General features: G+C 38.6%; 1 protein-coding gene across 6 annotated transcripts in view; it reads right to left on the bottom strand.

The window, feature by feature from the left end:
• Positions 1-26,039, bottom strand: part of IGSF1 (immunoglobulin superfamily member 1) — a 444,083-nt gene that overhangs the window by 214,961 nt on the left and 203,083 nt on the right. For 5 of the 6 annotated variants that reach the window (XM_059910645.1, XM_059910648.1, XM_059910646.1 and 2 more), the window contains exon 1: positions 20,243-20,595. The exons of the other annotated variant lie outside the window; for it this stretch is intronic. The gene's annotated coding sequence lies outside the window, so the exon portion shown is untranslated. Of the gene's footprint in view, positions 1-20,242; positions 20,596-26,039 lie in introns of those variants that run through there. 6 annotated transcript variants of the gene reach the window in all.

The raw sequence follows: 26,039 nt of genomic DNA on the forward strand, positions 1-26,039 counted from the left end.
AAAAAAGCAGGGGGGATTTTGATAAGGATTGCATTGAATCTATAGATCAGTTTGTGGAGTATTGCCATCTTAACATTAGTCATCCAACCCATGAACCATTTATTAGGGTTTTTAGAAATTACTTTCAGTGATATTTTGCAGTTTTCAGTAGTAAGTCTTGCACATATTTTAAAAGTTCTTCCTAAGTATTTTATTCCTTTTTTTATATTATTGGAAATGGAATTATTTTCTCATTTTGTTTTCAGATTTTCATTACTAGTGTATAGAAATACAATTGATTTTGTACACCGATCTTGATACCTGTACTCTTGCCAAACATATTTACTAGATCTAATAGTTTTTGTGTGCATTCCTTAGTATTTGAAATATAGAAAATCATATCATCTGTGAATAGAGGTAGTTTTACTTCTTTTCCAACTGGGATTCTATTTTATTTTACTTTCTTCCATAAATGCCCTGGCTAGAAGCTTCAATACAGTGTTGAATAGAAGCACAGAGGAAATATGTGGGCTTTTTATAATGCCCTTTACTGGGTTAAGAAATTTCCCTTCTATTAATATTTTGTTGAGTGTTTTATCATAAAAGGGTGTTGGATTTTATCAAATATATTCTCTGTGTCTACCAAATGATCTTGTGAGTTTTGTCCTCTTCCTCTTAATGTGGTTTACTATTTTGATCTATTTTCCTATGTTGAATCACTCTTCCATTCACGGGATAAACTTCATTTAGTGATGCTGTATAATCCTTTTTATACATTGCCAAATTTGATTTGTTAACATTATGCTGAAATTTTTTCTATCTACATTCATAAGGGATATCAGTAGGTAGTTTTCTTTGTCTACATTGATAGCAGGGTAATACTGGCCTCAGAATGAGTTAGGTAGTGTTCGCTCTTCTTCTATATTTTACAGAATTTGTCAAAATTTGATGTTAATTCTTCTTTAGATGATTGGTAGAATTCACCTGTGAAGCTTTTGGTCTTGAGATTTCTTTGTGGGGAGTTTACTGATAACTAATTCAGTTTCTTTACTTGTTATAGGTATGATTAGATTTTCTCTTTCTTCTTGAGTCAGCTTCAGCAGTTTGTGCTTTTCTATGAATTTGACCATTTTGTCTAGGTTACCTAATTTATTGGCATACAGTTGTTAGTAATATTCCCTTACAATCATTTTCAGTTCTGTAAGGTTGATAGTAGTACCACCCCTTTCATTCATGATTTTAGAAATTTGACTTCTCTCTCTTTTTTGAGGGGTTGTACACAAAAGATTTGTCAACATTGTTGAAATTTTTGGTTTCATTGGTTTTTCTCTCCTGTTTTTCTATTCTATATTTCATTTATTTCTGTCTAATATTTATTTTCTTTCCTCTGCTTGTTGTGGGTTTATTTTGCTCTTCTTTTTCCACTTTCTTAAGGTAGAAAGTTAGGTTATTGATTCGAGATCTTTTTTCCCCAGCTCTATTGCTCTATTGAGATATAATTTATGTATGTATATATATAGAATTGTATAAGTTTGAGGTATACGATGTGATTACGTGATGTTAATATATATTTTAAATGTTTATGACAATAAGGTTAGTTAACATATCCTTCACCTCACATAATTACCATTTTGTTGTTGTTATGGTGAGAACATTAAAGTCACTCTCATAGCAATTTTCAAGTATAAAACTCAATATCTTTAACTATAGTCACCATGCTGTACATTAAAACCCTGGAACTTACTCATCTTATAACTGAAAGTTTGTACTCTTTGACCAACATATCCCCATTTCTGACACCTCTCAGCCCCTAGCAAACACCATTCTACTCTCTGCTTCTATGAGTCTGATGTTTTTAGATTCCATATAGAAGTGACATCATACAGTATTTGTCTTTCTTCTTCTGACCTATTTCACTTAGCATAATGCCCTCAAAGTCCATCCATGTTTTTGCAAAATGCAAGATCGTTTTATTTTATGGCTGAATAATGTGTGTGTGTGTGTGTGTGTGTGTGTGTGTGTGTATCTCACATTTTCTTTATCCATTTATTCATCAATGGATACAAGTTGTTTCCATATTGTGCTACTGTGAACAGTACTGCAATGATCATGGAGTTGCATACATTTTTTCGAATTTGTGTTTTCATTTTCTTTGGGTAAATACCATTGACCACAAATGTGAGGATTTATTTCTGTACTCTCTATTCTGTTCCATTGGTCTATATGTCTGTTTACTGCCTGCACCATACAGTTTTGGTTACAGTATCTTTGTAATATATATTTTGAAAACAGGAAGTGTAATACCGCTAGCTATGTTCTTCTGCTCAAGACTGCCTACTTGTGGTCTTTTATACTTTCATACATATTTTAGGATTGATTTTTACAATTTCTGAAAAAATGCTATTGGTATTTTTTTAATTGAAGTATAGTTAATTTAAAACCATACTATAGAGGAGCCTCAAGATGGAGGAAGAGTAAGATGTGGAGATCACCTTCCTCACCACAAATACATCAGAAATACATCTACAGCTGGAACAACTCCTACAGAACACCTACTGAACGCTGGCAGAAGACCTCAGACCTCCGAAAAGGCAAGAAACTCCCCACGTACCTGGGGAGGGCAAAAGAAAAAAGAAAAAACAGAGACAAAAGAATAGGGATGGGACCTGCACCAGTGGGAGGGAGCTGTGAAGGAGGAAAGGTTTCCACACACTAGGAAGCCCCTTCGCGGGCAGAGACTGCGGGTGGCGGGGGGGGGAGCTTCGGAGCCATGGAGGAGAGCGTAGTAACAGGGGTGCAGAGAGCGAAGTGGAGAGATTCCCGCACAGAGGAACGGTGCCAACCAGCACTCACCAGCCCGAGAGGCTTGTCTGCTCACCCGCCGGGGCGGGCGGGGGCTGGGAGCTGAGGCTCGGGCTTCTGAGGTCAGATCGCAGGGAGAGGACTGGGGTTGGCTGCGTGAACACAGCTTGGAGGGGGCTAGTGTGCCACAGCTAGCCGGCAGGGAGTCCGGGAAAATATTTGGAGCTGCCGAAGAGGCAAGAGACTTTTTCTTGCCTCTTTGTTTCCTGGTGTGCGAGGAGACGGGATTAAGAACACTGCTTAAAGGAGCTCCACACACAGGCACGAGCCGGGGCTACCAGCGAGGACCCCAGAGACGGGCATGAGATGCTAAGGCTGCTGCTGTCGCCACCAAGAAGCCTGTGTGTGGCCACAAGTCACCATCCACACCTCCCCTCCCGGGAGCCTGTGCAGCAGGCCACTGCCAGGGTCCTGTGATCCAGGGACAACTTCCCCGGGAGAGCGCACTGCGCGCCTCAGGCTGGGGAAACGTCACGCCAGCCTCCGCCACCGCAGGCTCGCCCTGCACTCCGTACCCCTCCCTCCCCCTGGCCTGAGTGAGCCAGAGCCCCCGAATCAGCTGCTCGTTTAACCCCGTCCTGTCTGAGCAAAGAACAGATGCCCTCAGGCGACCTACACTCAGAGGCGGGTCCAAATCCAAAGCTGAACCACAGGAGCTGTGCGAACAAAGAAGATAAAGGAAAATCTCTCCCAGCAGCCTCAGGAGCAACAGGTTAAATCTCCAAAATCAACTTGATGTACCCTGCATCTCTGGAATACCTGAATAGACAACGAATCATCCCAAATTGAGGGGGTGGACTTTGGGAAAAACGACATATATATATTTTTCGCTTTTTCTCTTTTTGTGAGTGTGTATGTGTAGGCTTCTGTGTGTGATTTTGTCTGTATAGCTTTGGTTTTACCACTTGTCCTATGCTTCTGTCTCTCCGTTTTTTTTTTTGTTTTATTTTTAAGTATAGTTGTTAGCACTTGTTATCATTGGTGGATTTGTTTTTTGGTTTGGTTGCTCTCTTCTTTCTTTCTTTTTTTTATTACTAAAACAATTTTTAAAATACTTTTTATTTTTAATTTTAGTAACTTTATTTTATTTTATTTTATTCTATTTTATATTCTTCTTTCTTTCTTTCTTTCATTTTTTCTCACTTTTAATCTGAGCCGTGTGGATGACAGGCTCTTGGTGTTCCAGTCAGACGTCAGGGCTGTGCCTCTGAGGTGGGAGAGCCAAGTTCAGGACACTGATCCACAAGAACCTCCCAGCTCCATGAAATATCAAACAGCGAAAATCTCCCAGAGATCTCCATCTCAACACCACGACCTAGCTCCATTCAATGACCAGTAAGCTATAGTGCTGGACACCCTATGCCAAACAACTAGCAAGAAAGGAACACAACCACACCCATTAGCAGAGAGGCTGCCTAAAATCATAATAAGGCCACAGACAGCCCCAAAACACACCATCAGACGTGGACCTGCCCAACAGAAAGACAAGATCCAGCCTCATCCACCAGAACACAGGCACTAGTTCCCTCCACCAGGAGGCCTACACAACCCACTGAACCAACCTTAGCCACTGGGGACAGACAACAAAAACAACAGGAACTACAAACCTGCAGCCTGCGAAAAGGAGAGCCCAAACACAGTAAGTTAAGCAAAATGAGAAGACAGAGAAACACACAGCAGATGAATGAGCAAGGCAAAAACCAACCATATCTAACAAATGAAGAGGAAATAGGCAGTCTACCTGAAAAAGAATTCAGAATAATGATAGTAAAGATGATCCAAACTCTTGGAAATAGAATGGAGAAAATACAAGAAACATTTAACAAGGACCTAGAAGAACTAAAGAGCAAACAGTGATGAACAACACAATAAATGAAATTAAAAATTCCCTAGAAGGGATCAATAGCAGAATAACTGAGGTGGAAGAACGGATAAGTGACCTGGAAGATAAAATAGTGGAAATAACTACTGCAGAGCAGAATAAAGAAAAAAGAATGAAAAGAATTGAGGACAGTCTCAGAGTCCTCTGGGACAACATTAAATGCACCAACATTCCAATTACAGGGGCCCCAGAAGAAGAAGAGGAAAATAAGGGACGGAGAAAATATTTGAAGAGATTATAGTTGAAAACTTCCATAATATGGGAAAGGAAATAGTTAATGAAGCCCAGGAAGCACAGAGAGCCCCATACAGGATAAATCCAAGGAGAAACACAGCAAGACACATATTAATCAAATTATAAAAATTAAATAAAAAGAAACAAAATTAAAAGTAGCAAGGGAAAAACAATAAATAACATACAAGGGAATCCCCAAAAGGTTAACAGCTGATCTTTCAGCAGAAACTCTTCAAGCCAGAAGGCTGTGGCAGAACATATTCAAAGTGATGAAAGAGAAAAACTTACAACCAAGATTACTCTACTCAGCAAGGATCTTATTCAGATTTGACAGAGAAATTAAAACCTTTACAGGCAATCAAAAGCTAAGAGAATTCAACACCACCAAAGGAGCTTTACAACAAATGCTAAAGGAACCTCTCTAGGCAGGAAACACAAGAGAAGGAAAAGACTTACAATAACAAACCCAAAACAATTAAGAAAATGGTAATAGGAATATACATATAGATAACTACCTTAAATGTAAATGGATTAAATGCTCCTACCAAAAGACACAGACTGGCTGAATGGATACAAAAACAAGACTCAGAAATATGCTGTCCACAGGAGACCCACTTCAGACCTAGGGCCACATACAGACTGAAAGTGAGGGGATGGAAAAAGATATTCCATGCAAATGAAAATCAAAAGAAAGCTGGAGTAGCAATTCTCATATCAGACAAAATAGACTTTAAAATAAACACTATTACAAGAGAAAAAGAAGGATACTACATAATGATCAAGGGATGAATCCAAGAAGAAGATATAACAATTCAAAATATTTATGCATCCAGCATAGGAGCACCACAATACATAAGGCAAATACTAACAGCCATAAAAGGGGAAATCGACAGTAACACAATCATAGTAGGGAACTTTGACACCCAACTTTCACCAATGGACAGATCAGTCAAAATGAAAATAAATAAGGAAACAAAAGCTTTAAATGATACATTAAACAAGATGGACTTAATTGATACTTACAGCACATTCCATCCAAAAACAACAGAATACACATTCTTCTCAAGTGCTCATGGAACATTCTCCAGGATGGATCATACCTTGGGTCACAAATCAAGCCTTGGTACATTTCAGAAAATTGAAATCGTATCATGTATCTTTTTGGACCACAACGCTATGAGACTAGATATCAATTACAGGAAAAATATCTGTAAAAAATACAAATGCATGGAGGCTAAACAATACACTACTTAATAACCAAGAGATAACTGAAGAAATCAAAGAGGAAATCAAAAAATACCTAGAAACAAATGACAATGAAAACAGGATGACCCAAAAGCTATGGGATGCAGCAAAAGCAGTTCTAAGAGGGAACTTTATAGCAATACAATCCTACCTCAAGAAACAAGAAACATCTCAAATAAACAACCTAACCTTACACCTAAAGCAATTAGAGAAAGAAGAACAAAAGACCCCAAAGTTAGCAGAAGGAAAGAAATCATAAAGATCAGACCCAAAATCAATGAAAAAGAAATGAAGAACACAAAAGCAAAGATCAATAAAACTGAAAGCTGGTTCTTTTAGAAGATAAACAAAATTAATAAACCATTAGCCAGACTCATCAAGAAAAAAAGGGAGAATAATAAAATCAATAAAATTAGAAATGAAAAAGGAGGAGTAACAACTGTCACTGCAAAAATACAAAGGATCATAAGACATTACTACCAGCAACTATATGCCAATAAAATGGACCACCTGGAATAAATGGACAAATTCTTAGAAATGCACAACCTTCCGAGACTGAACCAGGAAGAAATAGAAAATAGGAATAGACCAATCACAAGCACTGAAATTGAAACTGTGATTAGAAATCTTCCAAGAAACAAAAGCCCAGGACCAGATGGCTTCACAGGCGAATTCTATCAAACATTTAGAGAACAGCTAGCAACTATCTTTCTCATACTCTTCCAAACTATAGCAGAGGGAGGAACACTCCCAAACTCATTCTATGAGAACACCATCACCCTGATACCAACACCAGATAAAGATGTCACAACAAAAGAAAACTACAGGCCAATACCACTGATGAACATACATGCAAAAATCCTCAACAAAGTACTAGCAAACAGAATCCAATAGCACATTAAAAGGATCATACACAATGATCAAGTGGGGTTTAGTCCAGGAATGCAAGGATTCTTCAATATATACAAATCAATCAATGTGATACACCATATTAACAAATTGAAGAAGAAAAACCATGTAATCATCTCATTAGATGCAGAGAAATCTTTCGACAAAATTCAAAACCCATTTATGATAAAAAACCCCTCAAGAAAGTAGGCATAGAGGGAAATTTCCTCAACATAATAAAGGCCATATATGACAAACCCACAGCCAACATCATCCTCAATGGGGAAAAACTGAAACCATTTCCACTAAGATCAGGAACAAGACAAGGTTGCCTACTCTCACCACTATTATTCAACATAGTTTTGGAAGTTTTAGCCACAGCAATCAGAGAAGAAAAAGAAATAAAAGGAATCCAAATTGGAAAAGAAGAAGTAAAGCTGTCACTGATTGCAGATGACATAATACTATACATAGAGAATCCTAAAGATGCTACCAGAAAACTACTAGAGCTAATAAATGAATTTGGTAAAGTTACAGGGTACAAAATTAATGCACAAAAACCTCTTGTATTCCTATCCACGAATGATGAAAAATCTGAAAGTGAAATTAAGAAAACACTCCCATTTACCACTGCAACAAAAAGAATAAAATATCTAGGAATAAATCTATCTAAGGAGACAAAAGACCTGTATGCAGAAAATTATAACACACTGATGAAAGAAATTAAAGATGATACAAACAGATGGAGAGATATACCATGTTCTTGGATTGGAAGGATCAACATTGTGAAAATGACTCTACTACCCAAAGCAATCTACAGATTCAATGCAATCCCTATCAAACTACCACTGGCATTTTTCACAGAACTAGAACAAAAAATTTCACAATTTGTACGGAAACACAAAAGACCCCACAATGCCAAAGCAATCTTGAGAAAGAAAAACGGAGCTGGAGGAATCAGGCTCCCTGACTTCAGACTATACTACAAAGCTACAGTAATCAAGACAGTATGGTACTGGCACAAGAACAGAAATATAGATCAATGGAACAGGATAGAAAGCCCAGAGATAAACCATGCACATATATGGTCACCTCATCTTTGATAAAGAAGGCAAGAATATACAGCAGAGAAAAGACAACCTCTTCAATAAGTGGTGCTGGGAAAACTGGATAGCTACATGTAAAAGAATGAAATTAGAACACTCCCTAACACCATATACAGAAATAAACTCAAAATGGATTAAAGACCTAAATGTAAGGCCAGACACTATCAAACTCTTAGAGGAAAACATAGGCAGAACACTATACAACATAAATCACAGCAAGATCCTTTTTGACCCACCTCCTAGAGAAATGGAAATAAAAACACAAATAAACAAATGGGACCTAATGAAACTTAAAAGCTTTTACACAGCAAAGGAAACCATAAACAAGACCAAAAGACAACCCTCAGAATGGGAGAAAATATTTGCAAATGAAGCAACTGACAAAGGATTAATCTCCAAGATTTACAAGCAGCTCATGCAGCTCAATAACAAAAAAAAAAACAACCCAATCCAAAAATGGGTGGAAGACCTAAATAGACATTTCTCCAAAGAAGACATACAGGTGGCCAACTAACACATGGAAAGATGCTCAGCATCACTAATAATTAGAGAAATGCAAATCAAAACTACAATGAGGTATCATCTCACACTGGTCAGAATGGCCATCATCAAAAAATCTACAAACAATAAATGCTGGAGAGGGTGTGGAGAAAAGGGAACACTCTTGCACTGTTGGTGGGAATGTAAATTGATACAGCCACTATGGAGAACAGTATGGAGGTTCCTTAAAAAACTACAAATAGAACTACCATACGACCCAGCAATACCACTACTGGGCATATACCCTGAGAAAACCATAGTTCAAAAAGAGTCATGTACCAAAATGTTCATTGCAGCTCTATTTACAATAACCAGGACATGGAAGCAACCTAAATGTCCATCAACAGATGAATGGATAAAGAAGATGTGGCACATATATACAATGGAATATTACTCAGCCATAAAAAGAAATGAAATGGAGGTATTTGTAATGAGGTGGATGGAGTTAGAGTCTGTCATACAGAGTGAAGTAAGTCAGAAAGAGAAAAACAAATACAGTATGCTAACACATATATATGGAATCTAAGGGGGAAAAAAAGGGTCTTGAAGAACCTAGTGGCAAGATGGGAATAAAGACACAGACCTACTAAAGAATGGACTTGCGGATATGGGGAGGGGGAGGGGTGAGATGTGACAGGGTGAGAGAGTGTCATGGACATATATACACTACCAAACGTAAAATAGATAGCTAGTGGGAAGCAGCCGTATAGCACAGGGAGATCAGCTCAGTGCTTTCTGACCGCCTGGGGGGGTGGGATGGGGAGGGTGGGAGGGAGGGAGATGCAGGAGGGAGGAGATATGGGAACGTGTGTATATGTGTAGCTGATTCACTTTGTTATAAAGCAGAAACTAACACACCATTGTGAAGCAATTATACTTCAATAAAGATGTTAAAAAAAAATATCTAGGAATAAACCAACCTAAGGAGACAAAAGACCTCTATGCAGAAAATTATAAGATACTGATGAAAGAAATTAAAGATGATACAAATGGATGGAGAGATATACCATGTTCTTGCATTGGGAGAATCAACATTGTGAAAATGACTCTACTACCCAAAGCAATCTACAGATTTAATGCAATCCCTGTCAAACTACCACTGGCACTTTTCACAGGACTAGAACAAAAAATTTCACAATTTGTATGGAAACACAAAAGACCCCGAATAGCCAAAGCAATCTTGAGAAAGAAAAATGGAGCTGCAGAAATCAGGCTCCCTGACGTTAGACTATACTACAAAGCTACAGTAATGAAGACAGTATGGTACTGGCACAGAAACAGAAATATAGATCAATGGAACAGGATAGAAAGCCCAGAGATAAACCACGCACATATATGGTCACCTTATCTTTGATAAAGGAGGCAAGAATGTACAGTGGAGAAAAGACAGCCTCTTCAATAAGTGGTGCTGGGAAAACTGGACAGCTACATGTAAACAAATGTAATTAGAACACTCTCTAACACCATACACAAAAATAAACTCAAAATGGATTAAAGACCTAAATGTAAGGCCAGACACCATCAAACTCTTAGAGGAAAATATAGGCAGAACACTCTCTGACATAAATCACAGCAAGATTCTTTTTGACCCACCTCCTAGAGAAATGGAAATAAAAACAAAAATAAACAAATGGGACCTAATGAAACTTAAAAGCTTTTGCACAGCAAAGGAAACCATAAACAAGACCAAAAGACAACCCTCAGAATGGGAGAAAATATTTGCAGATGAAGCAACTAACAAAGGATTAATCTCCAAAATTTACAAGCAGCTCATGCAGCTCAACATTAAAAAAACAACAACCCAATCCAAAAATGGGCAGAAGACCTAAATAGACATTTCTCTAAAGAAGATATACAGATTGCCAACAGACACATGAAAGAATGCTCAACATTATTAATCATTAGAGAAATGCAAATCAAAACTACAATGTGATATCATCTCACACCAGTCAGAATGGCCATCATCAAAAATCTACAAACAATAAATGCTGGAGAGGGTGTGGACAAAAGGGAACCTTCTTGCACTGTTGGTGGGAATGTAAATTGATACAGTCCCTATGGAGGTTCCTTAAAAAACTAAAAATAGAACTACCATATGAGCCAGCAATCCCCCTACTGGGCATATACCCTGAGAAAACCATAATTCAAAAAGAGTCATGTACCACAATGTTCATTCCAGCTCTATTTACAATAGCCAGGACATGGAAGCAACCTAAGTGTCCATCAACAGATGAATGGATAAAGAATATGTGGCATATATATACAGTGGAATATTACTTAGCCATAAAAAGGAACGAAACTGAGTTATTTGTAGTGAGGTGGATGGACCTAGAGACTGTCATACAGAGTGAAGTAAGTCAGAAAGAGAAAAACAAATACCGTATGCTAACACATATTTATGGAATCTAAAAAAAAATATGTCATGAAGAACCTGGGGGCAAGATGGGAATAAAGATGCAGATCTACTAGAGAATGGACTTGAGGATACAGGGAGAGGGAAGGGTAAGCTGGGACAAAGTGAGAGAGTGGCATGGACATATATACACTACCAAACATAAAATTGATAGCTAGTGGGAAGCAACCGCATAGCAAAGGGAGATCAGCTCGGTGCTTTGTGACCACCTAGAGGGGTGGGATAGGGTGGGAGGGAGGGAGACACAAGAGGGAAGAGATATGGGGATATATGTATATGTATCACTGATTCACTTTGTTATAAAGCAGAAACTAACACACCATTGTAAAGCAATTATACTCCAATAAAGATGTTAAAAAAAAAAAAGAACTGCAAGGTTTGAACATGTGTATAAACAGATTGTTTTTCCTGGATTTTCTGGGATAATCCTGGTGTCAATTTGATCATATCTAAGATGCTACTGATTGTAAGACACACCGTTATTTTTTATACCACTAATCAAGAAAAAAAGTGAAACCAACATGTTACTGATTGCAAGACACATCCTTATCCTTATTTCAGTGATGTTAGAATAATAAAACTGTGTGTATATTCGAATTGATTAAAAAATACTCTATGCTGTGTTCTTGTTTGACCATGTGCAGCTAGACCAATGTGTCTGACCAGTATGCTTCAATTTTGATTCCGAAAATATGATTATATTATACATAACTTAAAAAAAGAAAAAGCACAGACACACTCACTAAGCAAGGCTGGGCCATGTAAAAAGGGTACAAGAAGCTGTCTTGCTTTTTAATAGATTCCAGGTTTAGACACTCTCACAATAATGCACAGAACCGAGTACAGTGCTGACATCAGAAATCACCATCAAGCATAATTTCCCCAAGGATTCAGAATACAACACAGTAACCCCTGCAGTGCCTTTGTCCTGTGCCACTGGGTGGGGTTAACTACTTTTTGTTATTAGACCTTTAAGTGCTACTATAGCTATCTGTAAATGGAGGACTTAGATAAATGCATTTAGAAACTAGGAGACAATGAAGGGACACTGATTGTAGGACTAATAAGAAATGGGACTAATCCTAGCAGTTAACTCCTCCTCTGCATTTATCTCATGCCACTGGCTATTAATATCACTAGCTGATTTTAAAAAGACGTTGATAAATATTTGCTGATATCTGGGGTGTCTCCTTGTGGGAGTATAGCTTCCCATCTTCTCTGCTTCTATTCATCTTCATTCATAATGCGTTTATTGAATATCTATTTTTGTAAAGCACTTGGCTAGGCATTGTGACAGTTTATAAGAAGAACAAGACACTGTTCCTGCCTTCAAGGACCTGAGAATTCATCAGAGGAGGTAAGAGATGAATGCAAAGCTCACTAGGGCAGAGCAGAGAGACACATGTTCTAATAATCCTAAGGAAACACATGGTAAACTCTGAGAAAGGACAAACAATATATTTAGAAGGCCTTGAAGGATGTCAATGTTTGCACGTGTGATTGTTTGAGAGGGGCATTTCAAATGTAAACAAAACCACAGCAGCAGCAAATTATAAGACATGTTTGGGGAAAAAAAGGAAATAATTTGATTAGGCTGAAACTCAGTCTCTGACTGACTATAGGCCAGTGGTTGTATTTAGAAACATTGAATGCCAAGTTAATGGTTTAAACAGGTTTTTGTAGGTAACAAGTAGCCAGTGAAGATTTCTGAGCAGAAAATGACAGACTCAGAGGTATGGTTTAGGAAAGCTAACATAGGAACAAGTAGAATGGCCAGAAAGTCTGGAGGCAAAGAAAACACACACACACACACACACACACACACACACACACACACACACACACACACACACACACACTGCTGCCTGGCTAGTTCAATAGCCTGGTGAAAGCTTACTAGACTGTGAACAAAGAGATTAGAAGGGGGAAGAGAAAGGAGACGACAAAGTCAAGAGATGTTGAAGATGTAAAATTGCCAGGCTTTGGCAATGGATGAGATGTGAGACCATGAGGGATGGAGGTAACAAATATGACTGACGCTTTCAGCCTGGCTGACCGGAAAGATTCAATGTCATTAATGTAGGAAAGGAACAGAAAAAGAAGAAAAGGTATGGGAGGTGTTAATGATTTTTTTTATTTTTTAAGACAGCCTTGGAGAGGAGAACTTCTCAGACTTTAAGGTACTTTCGAATCACCCAAGGATTTTGCTAAAGTGAAGACTGATTCATTAGGTGAGGAGTGGGGCATGATATTCTACATTTCTAACGAGTGCATAAGCAATGTCAATGTCACTGCCCTACAGCACAGTTTAATGCAGCAAGGCCGCAGAGAATGCCAAGCGGAGAAGTCAAGGAGAATTTTGGTCGAATAAAGCGGGCCTGCCTAGGAGCTGTGCCAGAAGTCAATTTGACAACAGCAGTAATAAAAATCCATATAAAAGGAAAAACAACACAATTTAGGTTAAATATATTTTAGGAAAATTAAGCACAATTATTTTTAAAGTGCTTTCAATTTTTCTTGCTACTTATTCATAGTACCCATAAACACATATGCATACTTGCTACTCACATTCACAAACCCACAAACACATACAAACACATGCAACTTCTTTATTTATTACATGGGTTTTTTTTCCAAACAGAAATCCCTCATAAACACCTAAGTGTACTGGTATAGACAAGTATCTATATTAAAAATTAAGATGGAGGGGTTCCCTGGTGGTGCAGTGGTTAAGAATTCGCCTCCCAGTGCAGGGGACACGGTTTCGAGCCCTGGCCCGGGAAGATCCCACATGCCATGGAGCAACGAAGCCCATGCGCCACAATAACTGAGCCTACGCTCTAGAGCCCGCATATCACGACCACTGAAGCCTGTGTGCCTAGAACCCGTGCTCCGCAACTAGAGAAGCCACTGCAATGAGAAGCCCGCGCACCGCAACGAAGGGTAGCCCCCACTCACCGCAACTAGAGAAAGACCGCGCACAGCAACAAAGACCCAATGCAGCCAAAAATAAATAAATTAAATAAATAAATTTTTTAAAAAAACAGTGTATATGTGTCAATCCCAATCTCCGTAAAAAAAAAAAAATTAAGATGGAGAAAACAAATTAATATTCCTTCAAAAATACCATATTCAGGGGCTTCCCTGGTGGTGCAGTGGTTGAGAATCTGCCTGCCAATGCAGGGGACATGGGTTCGAGCCCTGGTCTGGGAAGATCCCACATGCCGCGGAGCAACTAGGCCCGTGAGCCACAACTACTGAGCCTGCGCGTCTGGAGCCTGTGCTCCGCAACAAGAGAGGCCACAATAGTGAGAGGCCCGCGCACCGTGATGAAGAGCGGCCCCCGCTTGCCGCAACTGGAGAAAGCCCTCGCACAGAAACAAAGACCCAACACAGCCAAAAATTAATTAATTAATTAATTAATTATTTAAAAAATACCATATTCACACATAATTGATTGTAAGTTGCTCTTTCTCCTTGAACTCCCACCCCCTACTTCATGATAACTTTGATTATATGGATAAATAACTTTATCCTTTTAATTCTCAGATGTAAATATGAATTATCTCTACATGCCATCTTTTCACTAGTTAGTAAGTCAACACTTCTGTCAGATACACCATTTAGCATGAGTAATACAAATTAAATATTTTGCTAACTTTATATCTTCTCTAAAGAATTTGGTTAGCCTGACCTATATGAGGAGACTCAGATGATTCCACTTAATGGGCAGGGAAGGTGCATTGATATAACATGAACACCTGACTGTGCACAACTTCTCAGGGAAATCATGGATTCTCTTTTAACCGAGAAGTTGTTTGGTTTTTTTTTAACATCTTTATTAGAGTATAATTGCTTTACAATGTTGTGTTAGCTTCTGCTGTATAACAAAGTAAATCAGCTATATGTATACGTATATCTCCATATCCCCTCCCTCTTGGCTTCTCTGCTATCCAAAAGAAAGGGCATCAGAACAGCCAAAATACCTGCTGTGGAAACGTTTCCTTCACTCGTGTTTGAAATCTCTATTCTATGCTTACTTTCATAAGGAGTATAAAATCATCCATACTCGGTCACCTGGGAAGCTGTGACGTTAACTGCCAAGGACCTGCATCACACAAAAGCTGAAACCAAAGGACAAGAAGAGACTCCATGCGGATAAACAAGCAAGGGCACTGTGAACCCCATCCCAGGCATATATTGTGAATTTGTGAGAGGGAATGTGGAGCATCACAGGTGGCATTTCCTCTGGCCCTTAGTTTTTAGGATGCTCCCTGAAAATTCTCAGCAGAGGAAATGGCAGGAGTGATGAGCCGGTTTCCAAAGCTCTTTCCAACAACCTTCAGACTTGATGCATTCAGACTGCACTGAAAAATATCAATCAACTCACCAGTATTTTTAGAAGCGTTCCAAATGGGTCACCTTTCAAAGAAATAATTGGAGCCAAGCTGAAAAAACAGCATGCAGTCAATAAATTCTTCTATGAATGAGTGAAATGGATGAATGTGTGAGAGAGTGGATGTAAAGCTTACAATCTAAAGAGTCTAAATCTGTAAATGATAAGAAAAGTACATTTCCTGAGGAAACTATTTCAGCTCAATTTGAAAATACTAATTTCTGGCCTCAGAGAGTCTGTATAATGTATTGTCCAATCTGGCCAACTGGTGATCATAAAAAATAGTTTTTTCAGACAAAATTCATTGTCAGAAAAAGTAAAAACTGATAAATTGTTCATGCCTTCTGCCTGAGCCCTTGAATCTGTTTGGTTCAAATATGAAGCCCAGGCCCTCTTGGCTTTTACCCAGCTTTATGGCCATTCAAGGAAGTTTCAGCTGCATTAGACTTAGTATCTGTCCATTAAAAGGTGTAAACCCCAGGTGGACTTGAGGGGGACACCCCCCCAAAAAAAAAACAGCTAAAGTACGTAGTCCGTCATCTTTCACTGAGATGCCCGGTAGAAGCCAAGATTTACGTCCTCAGACAAAAGGCAAATCTATGGCTTCCGTAAATGGTAGAGTTTGATTCTTTTGTTGGAAGTTAATAAAAACTTTATAAAGAATTTAAAACAACAACAATGACAAGTGTCTGGACCTTAAGTATACTTCTTGACTAGAAGATTCTTAAGGGCTATTATGGAAATTAAGGATGCTGTGAACAAACATCAAAAATTTTTATCTCAATATCTATTATGGGAACTTCCATGATTTCCTATGAACCACACCTTAAGGTGCCCCTCACACTACATTATGGAATGGATGCTTTATGGCTTTGATACTGGGGGAATTTTGGTAAGTATAAAAATATTCTATAAACTACACAAGGTTATGCAAATATTAGTTGTCCTTGCTGCTAGTGTTCTTAGATGTACTTAGATGTCAATAGTGGAATTAAAGTCATCTAGAGGAGAATTGGAGTCCCTTTGCCCCAACCCTTCTCACAGATTAGCCATAACATAACATCTTTGAGGGGAATATTGTGTTAACTACATATCTCTTTCTTTTTAAACTTTCAGCTTGTTTGTATCCTCCCAAAATCTACAAGTTGAAGCCCTAGTGCCTAATGTGACGGTTTGTGGAGGTGGAGCCTTTCAGAGGTAATTAGGTCATACGTGTGGAGCCCTTATAAGAGACATGAGAGAGAAAACTATCTTTCTCCAGCATGTGAAGGTTTGGCAAGAAGGCATCTGTATACAAATCAGAAAGAGGGTCCTCACCATGAACCAACTCATATGGCACCTTGACCTTGGAGTTCTCAGCATCCAGAACTGTAAGGAATAAGTATCTGTTCTTTAAACCACCCAGTCTATGATGTTTGTTATGGCAACACAAACTAAGACACAGCTCAAAAAAAATTGGGGGAAGCTTTAGCTTAAGTTCTTCCTTTCATTACAACTGAAGTAATGAGAATTCAGTGATAAAATGATGGACAGGGTAACTAAATTCGTTAACCCATCTCTATCTGCACCTTAGAAATGATAATATTGACCCCTTAATTCTTTCCAGTTATCCTGTCAAGAACGACAGAGAGATTAAATCAATTTAAGACATTTAACACCTAACACAATTTGTCCCTGTTCCCATTTCTTAGTAAGCATGGAGGATAAGGAATTGATGAGAACATCGCACAAATGTTTAAACATGCTAGAGTAGACCTTGCTCTGGTGTGGCATGGGCCAAAGTCCGCTGCAGAAAATATTGAATTGAAAAGTTTTACACATCAAAATGTTTTTCAGTGTCAAACTTGGGGTCAGCAGCAATTGACACACTATCCTTAACAAAACTAAAACTTGGCACAGTCCCTTAAAGTTCATTATTAGAAGATTAGGACTTCCCTGGTGGTCCAGTGGTTAAGACTCACGCTCCCAATGCAGGGGTTCAGCTTCGATCCCTGGTCAGGGAACTAGATCCTGCATGTCACAACTATGAGCCTGCATGCTGCAACTCAAAAAGATCCCACATGCCACAACTAAAGATCCCACATGCCACAACTAAAGATCCCACATGCCACAGCTAAAAGATCCCGCTTGCCACAACAAAGATCTCACATGCGGCAACGAAGATCCTGCATGCTGCAACTAAGACCCAGTGCAGCCAAATAAATAAATAAATAAATATTTTTTTTTTAAAAAGAAGATTAAAGAATCATGTTACCTAATGTTTCATACGAAGAAAAAAATCTTAAAATGTGTTCATCCAGTCTATATGCAAATGGCAACAATGATAGAAATCTCATTAAAAATCCCTAATATTCTTTTATTAAAAGCTCAACATTCCACCCCACAATAAAAACACCCAACAAACTGGGAATAGAAGGGAACTTTCTTGGACTGATAAAAAGAATCTAAGAAAAATCCACAGATAACATCATACTTAATGGGAGAAAGAGTGGGTGCTTTCCCCCTAAATCAGGAACAAGAAAATGATGTCCACTCTTGCCACATCTATTCAACATTATAATGGAGGTTCTGGACAAGGCAATTTACCAATTGAAAGAAATAAAATGTATACAAACCGGAAAGGAATGAGTAAAATTATCTCTATTCTCAGATGGCATAATCTGAAAGGAATCTGTTGAAAAAAACTATTGGAACAAATAAGCAAGTTCAGCAAGATTGCAAGGTACAAGATCAATATACAAAAATCACTTTCAATAAACACTCTGAAAATGGAATTAAGAAAACAGTTCCATTGTCAATAAGCATGTAAAAGAATAATATACTTAACTACAAAACATTCTTAAAATAAAGAAGATCTAAGTAAGTTGAAAAACACCCAATATTCATGGATCAGAAGACCCAACATTGTTAAGATGGTAATACTCCCGCAATTTATCTATAGATTCAATACAGTCTCTATCAGAATCCCAGCTTATTTCCTTGTAGAAAATTACAAGCTGATTATAAAATTCATATGGAATTTCGAGGGGCCCAGAATAGCCAAAACAACTCTAAAAAGAAGAACAAATTAGTTGGACTCACACTTCCTGATTTCAAGACTTACTACAAAGCCACAGTAATCAAGATAGTGTGTTACCAACACAAAGATAGACATGATAGATAAATGGAATAGAACCAAGTATCCAAAAATACATTCATGCATCTATGTTCAACTGATTTTTAACAAGGGTGTCAAGACTACTGAATGGGGAAAGAATGGTGTTTTCAACAAATTGTTCTGGAAAAACTGGATTCAAAAGAATGTAGTTGAAACCTCACTTCACACTATATGCAAAAAATAACTCAAAATGGATCAAGTGTAAGAGCTTTCTATGGTCTGAATGTGTTCCTCCAAAATTAATATGTTGAAATCCTAAGTCCCAAATATCATGGTATTAGAAAGTGGGAACTAGGAGGTACTTAGGTCATGAGGGTGGAGTCCTCATGAATAGATTAGCACCCTTATAAAAGAGGCTCCAGAAAGATCCTTAACTCTTTTCACCATGTGAGGACACAGCAAGAAGGTGCAGGCTATGAACTAAAGAGAGAGCATTCACGCAGTCATGCTGGCACCTTGATCTTGGACTTTCCGGCCTTTAGAACTGTGAGAAATAAATGTTTATATGCTAGCCACTCTGTGCTATTTTGTTATAGCAAACTGAATAGAGTAAGACAGGGCTAAAACTATATATTCTTAGAAGAAAACATATGGTACATCTTCATGATCCTGTGTTTGGCATAGGAGTATTTTATATAATACCAAAGCATGAGCAGCAACAAAAAACATAGGTAAAATGGACTTGATTATCGAAATTTAAAAATTTTTGCTTCACAGCAAAGACTATCAAGAAAGTGCAAACACAGGACTTCCCTGGTGGTCCAGTGGTAAAGAATCTGCTTTCCAATGCAGGGGAGAGGGTTTCATCCCTGGTCAGGGAACTAAGATCCCACATGCCACAGGGCAACTAAGCCCGCACACCTCAACTAGAGACCCCATGTGCTCTGTAACCTGGGCACCACAACTACAGAGCCCACACACTCTTAAGCCCACACACCACAACTAGAGAGAGAAAACCTGCATGCAACAACTAGAGAGAAGCCCGCACACCACAACGAAGATCTCACGTGTGACAACTAAGACCCAACACATCCAAAAATTTAAATAAATAAATAAATGTAAAAATTTTTTTAGAAAGTAGGATAGACTATTCTCTATTTTAAAAAAAAGAGGAGGAGCTTCAAGATGGCAGAAGAGTAAGACGTGGAGATCACCTTCCTCCCCACAAACACATCAGAAATACATCTACATGTGGAACAACTCCTACAGAACACCTACAGAACGCTGGCAGAAGACCTCAGACCTCCCCAAAGGCAAGAAACTCCCCACGTACCTGGGGAGGGCAAAAGAAAAAAGAAAAAACAGAGACAAAAGAATAGGGATGGGACCTGTACCAGTGGGAGGGACCTGTGAAGGAGGAAAGGTTTCCACACACTAGGAAGGCCCATAGCGGGAGGAGACTGCGGGTGCCAGAGGGGGGAAGCTTTGGAGCCACGGAGGAGAGCGCAGCAACAGGGGTGCGGAGGGAAAAGCAGAGAGATTCCCACACAGAGGATCAGTGCCAACCAGCACTCACCACACGAGAGGCTTCTCTGCTCACCTGCCGGGACGGGTTGGGGCTGGGAGCTGAGGGTCCAGCTTCAGTCAGATCCCAGGGAGAGGCCTGGGTTTGGCTGCATGAACACAGCCTGCAGGGGGCTAGTGCACCACATCTAGCTGGAGGGAGTCCGGGAAAAGGTCTGGAGCTGCCGAAGAGGCAAGAGACGTTTCCTTGCCTCTTTGTTTGGTGGAGTGTGAGGAGAGGGGATTTAGAGCACTGCTTAAAGGAGCTCCAGAGATAGGCGAGATCCACGGCTATCAGCACGGACCACAGAGATGGGCATGAGAGGCTAACGCTGCTGCTGACGCCACCAAGAAGCCTGTGAGCAAGCACAGGTCACTCTCCACACCTCCCCTCCTGTGAGCGTGTGCAGCCGGCCACGGCCAGGGTCCCGTGATCCAGGGACAACTTCCCCGGGAGAACGCACGGCACGCCTCAGGCTGCTGCAACGTCACACCGGCCTCTGCCACCACAGGCTCGCTGCGTACTCCAAACCCCACCCTCCCCCTGGCCTGAGTGAGCCAGAGCCCCTGAAGCAGCTGCTCCTTTAACCCCGGCCTGTCTGACAGAAGAACAGATGCCCTCAGGCGACCTACACGCAGAGACGGGGCCAATCCAAAGCTGAACCCCGGGAGCTGTGTGAACAAAGAAGCGAAAGGGAAATTTCTCCCAGTAGCCTCAGGAGCAGCAGATTAAATCTCCACAATCAACTTGATATACCCTGCATCTGTGGAATACCTTAATAGACAACGAATCATCCCAAATTCAGGAGGTGGACTTTGGGGAGCAACGATATATATTTTATTTTCCTTTTTTCATTTTTTGTGAGTGTGTATGTGTATGCTTCTGTGTGTAATTTTGTCTGTATAGCTTTGCTTTTACCATTTATCCTAGGGTTCTATCTGTCCGTTTTTTGTTTGTTTGTTTTTTAGTATAGTTGTTAGCGCTTGTTATCATTGGTGGATTAGTTTTTTGGTTTGGTTGCTCTCTTCTTTCTTTCTTTTATTTTTATAACTTAAAAATCATTTTTTAATAATTGTTTTTTATTTTTTGTTTTAGTAATTTTATTTTATTTTATTTTATCTTCTTTCTTTCTTTTTTTTTCTGTTTTCTTCTGAGCTGTGTGGATGACAGGCTCTTGATGCTCCAGCCAGGCGTCAGGGCTGTGCCTCTGAGGTGGGAGAGCCAAGTTCAGGACATTAGTCCACAAGAAACCTCCCAGGTCCACGTAATATCAAATGGAGAAAATCTCCCAGAGATCTCCGTCTCAACACCAAGACCCAGCTCCACTCAATGACCAGCAAGCTCCAGTGCTGGACACCCTATGCCAAACAACTAGCAAGACAGGAACACAAGCCCACCCACTAGGAGATAGGATGCCTAAAATCATAATAAAGTCAAACACACCCCAAAACACACCACCAGATATGGACCTGCCCACCAGAAAGACAATAACCAGCAGCATCCACCAGAACACAGGCACTAGTCCCCTCCACCAGGAAGCCTACACAACCGACTGAACCAACCTTAGCTACTGGGAGCAGACACCAAAAACAATGGGAATGACGAACGTGCAGCCTGCGAAAAGGAGACCCCAAACACAGTAAGTTAAGCAAAATGAGAAGACAGAGAAACACAAAGCAGATGAAGGAGCAAGGCAAAAACCCACCAGATCTAATAAATGAAGAGGAAATAGGCAGTCTACCTGGAAAAGATTTCAGAGAAATGATAGTAAAAACTATCCAAAGTCTTAGAAATAGAATGGAGAAAATAAAAGAAACGTTTAACAAGGACCTAGAAGAACTAAAGAGCAAACAAAGAATGATGAAAAACACAATAAATGAAATTAAAAATTCTCTAGAAGGGATCAATAGCAGAATAACTGAGGGATATTAACTAGAAGAATAATAGAGGGATAATAAGTAGAAGAAGGGATAAGTGAACTGGAAGATAAAAGAGTGGAAATAACTACTGCAGAGCAGAATAAAGAAAAAAAATGAAAAGAATTGAGGACAGTCTCAGAGACCTCTAGGACAACATTAAAGGCACGAATATTCAAATTATAGGGGTCCCAGAAGAAGAAGAGAAAAAGAAAGGGACTGAGAAAATATGTAAAGAGATTATAGTTGAAAACTTTCCTAATATGGGAAATGAAATAGTTAATCAAGTCCAGGAAGTGAAGAGAGTCCCATAGAGGATAAATCCAAGGAGAAACATGCCAAGACACATATTAATCAAACTATCTAAAATTAAATACAAAGAAAAAATATTAAAAGCAGCAAGGGAAAAACAACAAATAACATACAAGGGAATCCTCATAAGGTTAACAGCTGATCTTTCAGCAGAAACTCTTCAAGCCAGAGGGAGTGGCAGGACATATTTAAAGTGATGAAGGAGAAAAACCTACAACCGAGATTACTCTACTGAGTAAGAATCTCATTCAGATTTCACGGGGAAATTAAAACATTTACAGACAAGCAAAAGCTAAGAGAATTCAGCACCACCAAACCATCTTTACACCATATGCTAAAGGAACTTCTCTAGGCACAAAACACAAGAGAAGGAAAAGACCTACAATAATAAACAAAAAACAATTGAGAAAATCTTAATAGCAACATACATATCGATAACTACCTTAAATGAAAATGGATTAACGGCTGCAACCAAAAGACATAGACTGGCTGAATGGATACAAAAACAAGACCCGTATATATGCTGTCTACAAGAGACCCACTTCAGACCTAGGGACACATACAGACTGAAATTGAGGGGATGGAAAAAGATATTCCATGCAAATGAAAAGCAAAGAAAACTGGAGTAACAATTCTCATATCAGAAAAAATCGACTTTAAAACAAAGACTATTACAAGAGACAAAGAAGGACACTACATAATGATCAAGGGATCAATCCAAGAAGAAGATATAACAATTGTAAATATTTATGCACCCAACATAGGGTCACTTCAATACATAAGGCAAATACTAACAGCCATTAAAGGGAAAATCGACAGTAGCACAATCATAGCAGGCGACTTTAACACCCCACTTTCACCAATGGACAGATCATCCAAAATGAAAATAAATAAGGAAACACAAGCTTTAAATGACACATTAAAAAAGATGAACTTAATTAATATTTATAGGACATGCAATCCAAAAACAATAGAATACACTTTCTTCTCAAGTGCTTATGGAATATTCTCCAAGAGAGATCATATCTTGGGTCACAAATCAAGCCTTGGTAAATTTAAGAAAATTGAAATTGTATCAGGTACCTTTTCTGACCACAGCGCTATGAGACTAGATATCAATTACAGGAAATAATCTGTGAAAAATACAAACACATGGACGCTAAACAATACACTACTTAATAACCAAGAGATCACCGAAGAAATCAAAGAGGAAATCAAAAAATACCTAGAAACAAATGACAATGAAAACATGACAACCCAAAACCTATGGGATGCAGCAAAAGCAGTTCTAAGTGGGAAGTTTATAGCAACACAATCCTACCTTAAGAAACAAGAAACATCTCAAATAAACAACCTAACCTTACACCTAAAGCAATTAGAGAAAGAAGAACAAAAAGCCCCAAAGTTAGCAAAAGGAAAGAAATCATAAAGATCAGATCAGAAATAAATGAAAAAGAAATGAAGGAAACTATAGCAAAGATCATTAAAACTAAAAGCTGGTTCTTTGAGAAACTAAACAAAATTGATAAACCATTAACCAGACACATAAAGAAAAAAAGAGAGAAAACTCAAATCAATAGAATTAGAAATGAAAAAGGAGAAGTAACAACTGACACTGCAGAAATATAAAGGACCATGAGAGATTACTAGAAGCAACTATATGCCAATAAAATGGACAACCTGGAAGAAATGGACAAATTCTTAGAAATGCACAACTTTTGAGACGGAACCAGGAAGAAATAGAAAATATGAAAAAACTAATCACAAGCACTGAAAATGAAATTGTAATTAAAAATCTTCCAAAAAACAAAAGGCCAGGCCCAGATGGCTTCACAGGTGAATTCTATCAAACATTTAGAGAAGAGCTAACACCTATCCTTCTCAAACTCTTCCAAAATATAGCAGAGGGAGGAACACTCCCAAACTCGTTCTACAAGGCCACCATCACCCTGATACCAAAACCAGACAAAGATGTCACAAAGAAAGAGAACTACAGGCCAATATCACTGATGAACATAGATGCAAAATATCCTCAACAAAATACTGGCAAACAGAATCCAACAGCACATTAAAAGGATCATACACCATGATCAAGTGGGGTTTTTCCCAGGAATGCAAGTATTCTTCAATATACTCAAATCAATCAATGTGATACACCATATTAACAAATTGAAGAATAAAAACCATATGATCATCTCAATAGATGCAGGAAAAGCTTTTGAGAAAATTCAACACCCATTTATAATAAAAACTCTCCAGAAAGTGGGCATAGAGGGAACCTACCTCAACATAATAAAGGTCATATACGACAAACCCACAGCAAACATCATTCTCAATGGTGAAAAACTGAAAGCATTTCCTCTAAGATCAGGAACGAGACAATGATGTCCACTCTCACCACTATTATTCAACATAGTTTTGGAAGTCCTAGCCACGGCAATCAGAGAAGAAAAAGAAATAAAAGGAATACAAATTGGAAAAGAAGAAGTAAAACTGTCACTGTTTGCAGAGGACATGATACTATACATAGAGAATCCTAAAGATGCCACCAGAAAACTACTAGAGCTAATCAATGAATTTGGTAAAGTTGCAGGGTACAAAATTAATGCACAGAAATCTCCTGCATTCCTATACACTAATGATGAAAAATCTGAAAGAGAAATTATGGAAACACTCCCATTTACCATTGCAACAAAAAGAATAAAATACCTAGGAATAAACCTACCTAGGGCGACAAAAGACCTGTATGCAGAAAACTATAAGACACTGATGAAAGAAATTAAAGATGATACAAACAGATGGAGAGATATACCATGTTCTTGGATTGGAAGAATCAATAGTGTGAAAATGACTATACTACCCAAAGCAATCTACAGATTCAATGCAATCCCTATCAAATTACCAATGGCATGTTTTACAGAACTAGAACAAATCATCTTAAAATTTGTATGGAGACACAAAAGAACCCAAAGAGCCAAAGCAGTCTTGAGGGAAAAAAACAGAGCTGGAGGAATCAGACTCCCTGACTTCAGACTATACTACAAAGCTACAGTAATCAAGACAATATGGTACTGGCACAAAAACAGAAACAGATCAATGGAACAAGATAGAAAGCCCAGAGATAAACCCACACACCTATGGTCAACTAATCTATGACAAAGGAGGCAAAGATATACAATGGAGAAGAGACAGTCTCTTCAATAAGTGGTGCTGGGTAAACTGGACAGCTACATGTAAAAGAATGAAATTGGAACACTTCCTAACACCATACACAAAAATAAACTCAAAATGGATTTGAGACCTAAATTTAAGACTGGACACTGTAAAACACTTAGAGGAAAACATAGGAAGAACACGCTTTGACATAAATCACAGCAAGATCTTTTTTGATCCACCTCCTAGAGTAATGGAAATAAAAAACAAAAGTAAACAAATGGGACCTAATGAAACTTCAAAGCTTTTGCACAGCAAAGGAAACCATAAACAAGATGAAAAGACAACCCTCAGAATGGGAGAAAATATCTGCAAATGAATCAACGGACAAAGGATTAATCTCCAAGATACATAAATAGCTCATGTAGCTCAACATTAAAGAAACAAACACC

Source organism: Balaenoptera ricei, chromosome X (assembly GCF_028023285.1).
Source record: "Balaenoptera ricei isolate mBalRic1 chromosome X, mBalRic1.hap2, whole genome shotgun sequence".
NCBI lineage: Eukaryota > Metazoa > Chordata > Mammalia > Artiodactyla > Balaenopteridae > Balaenoptera > Balaenoptera ricei.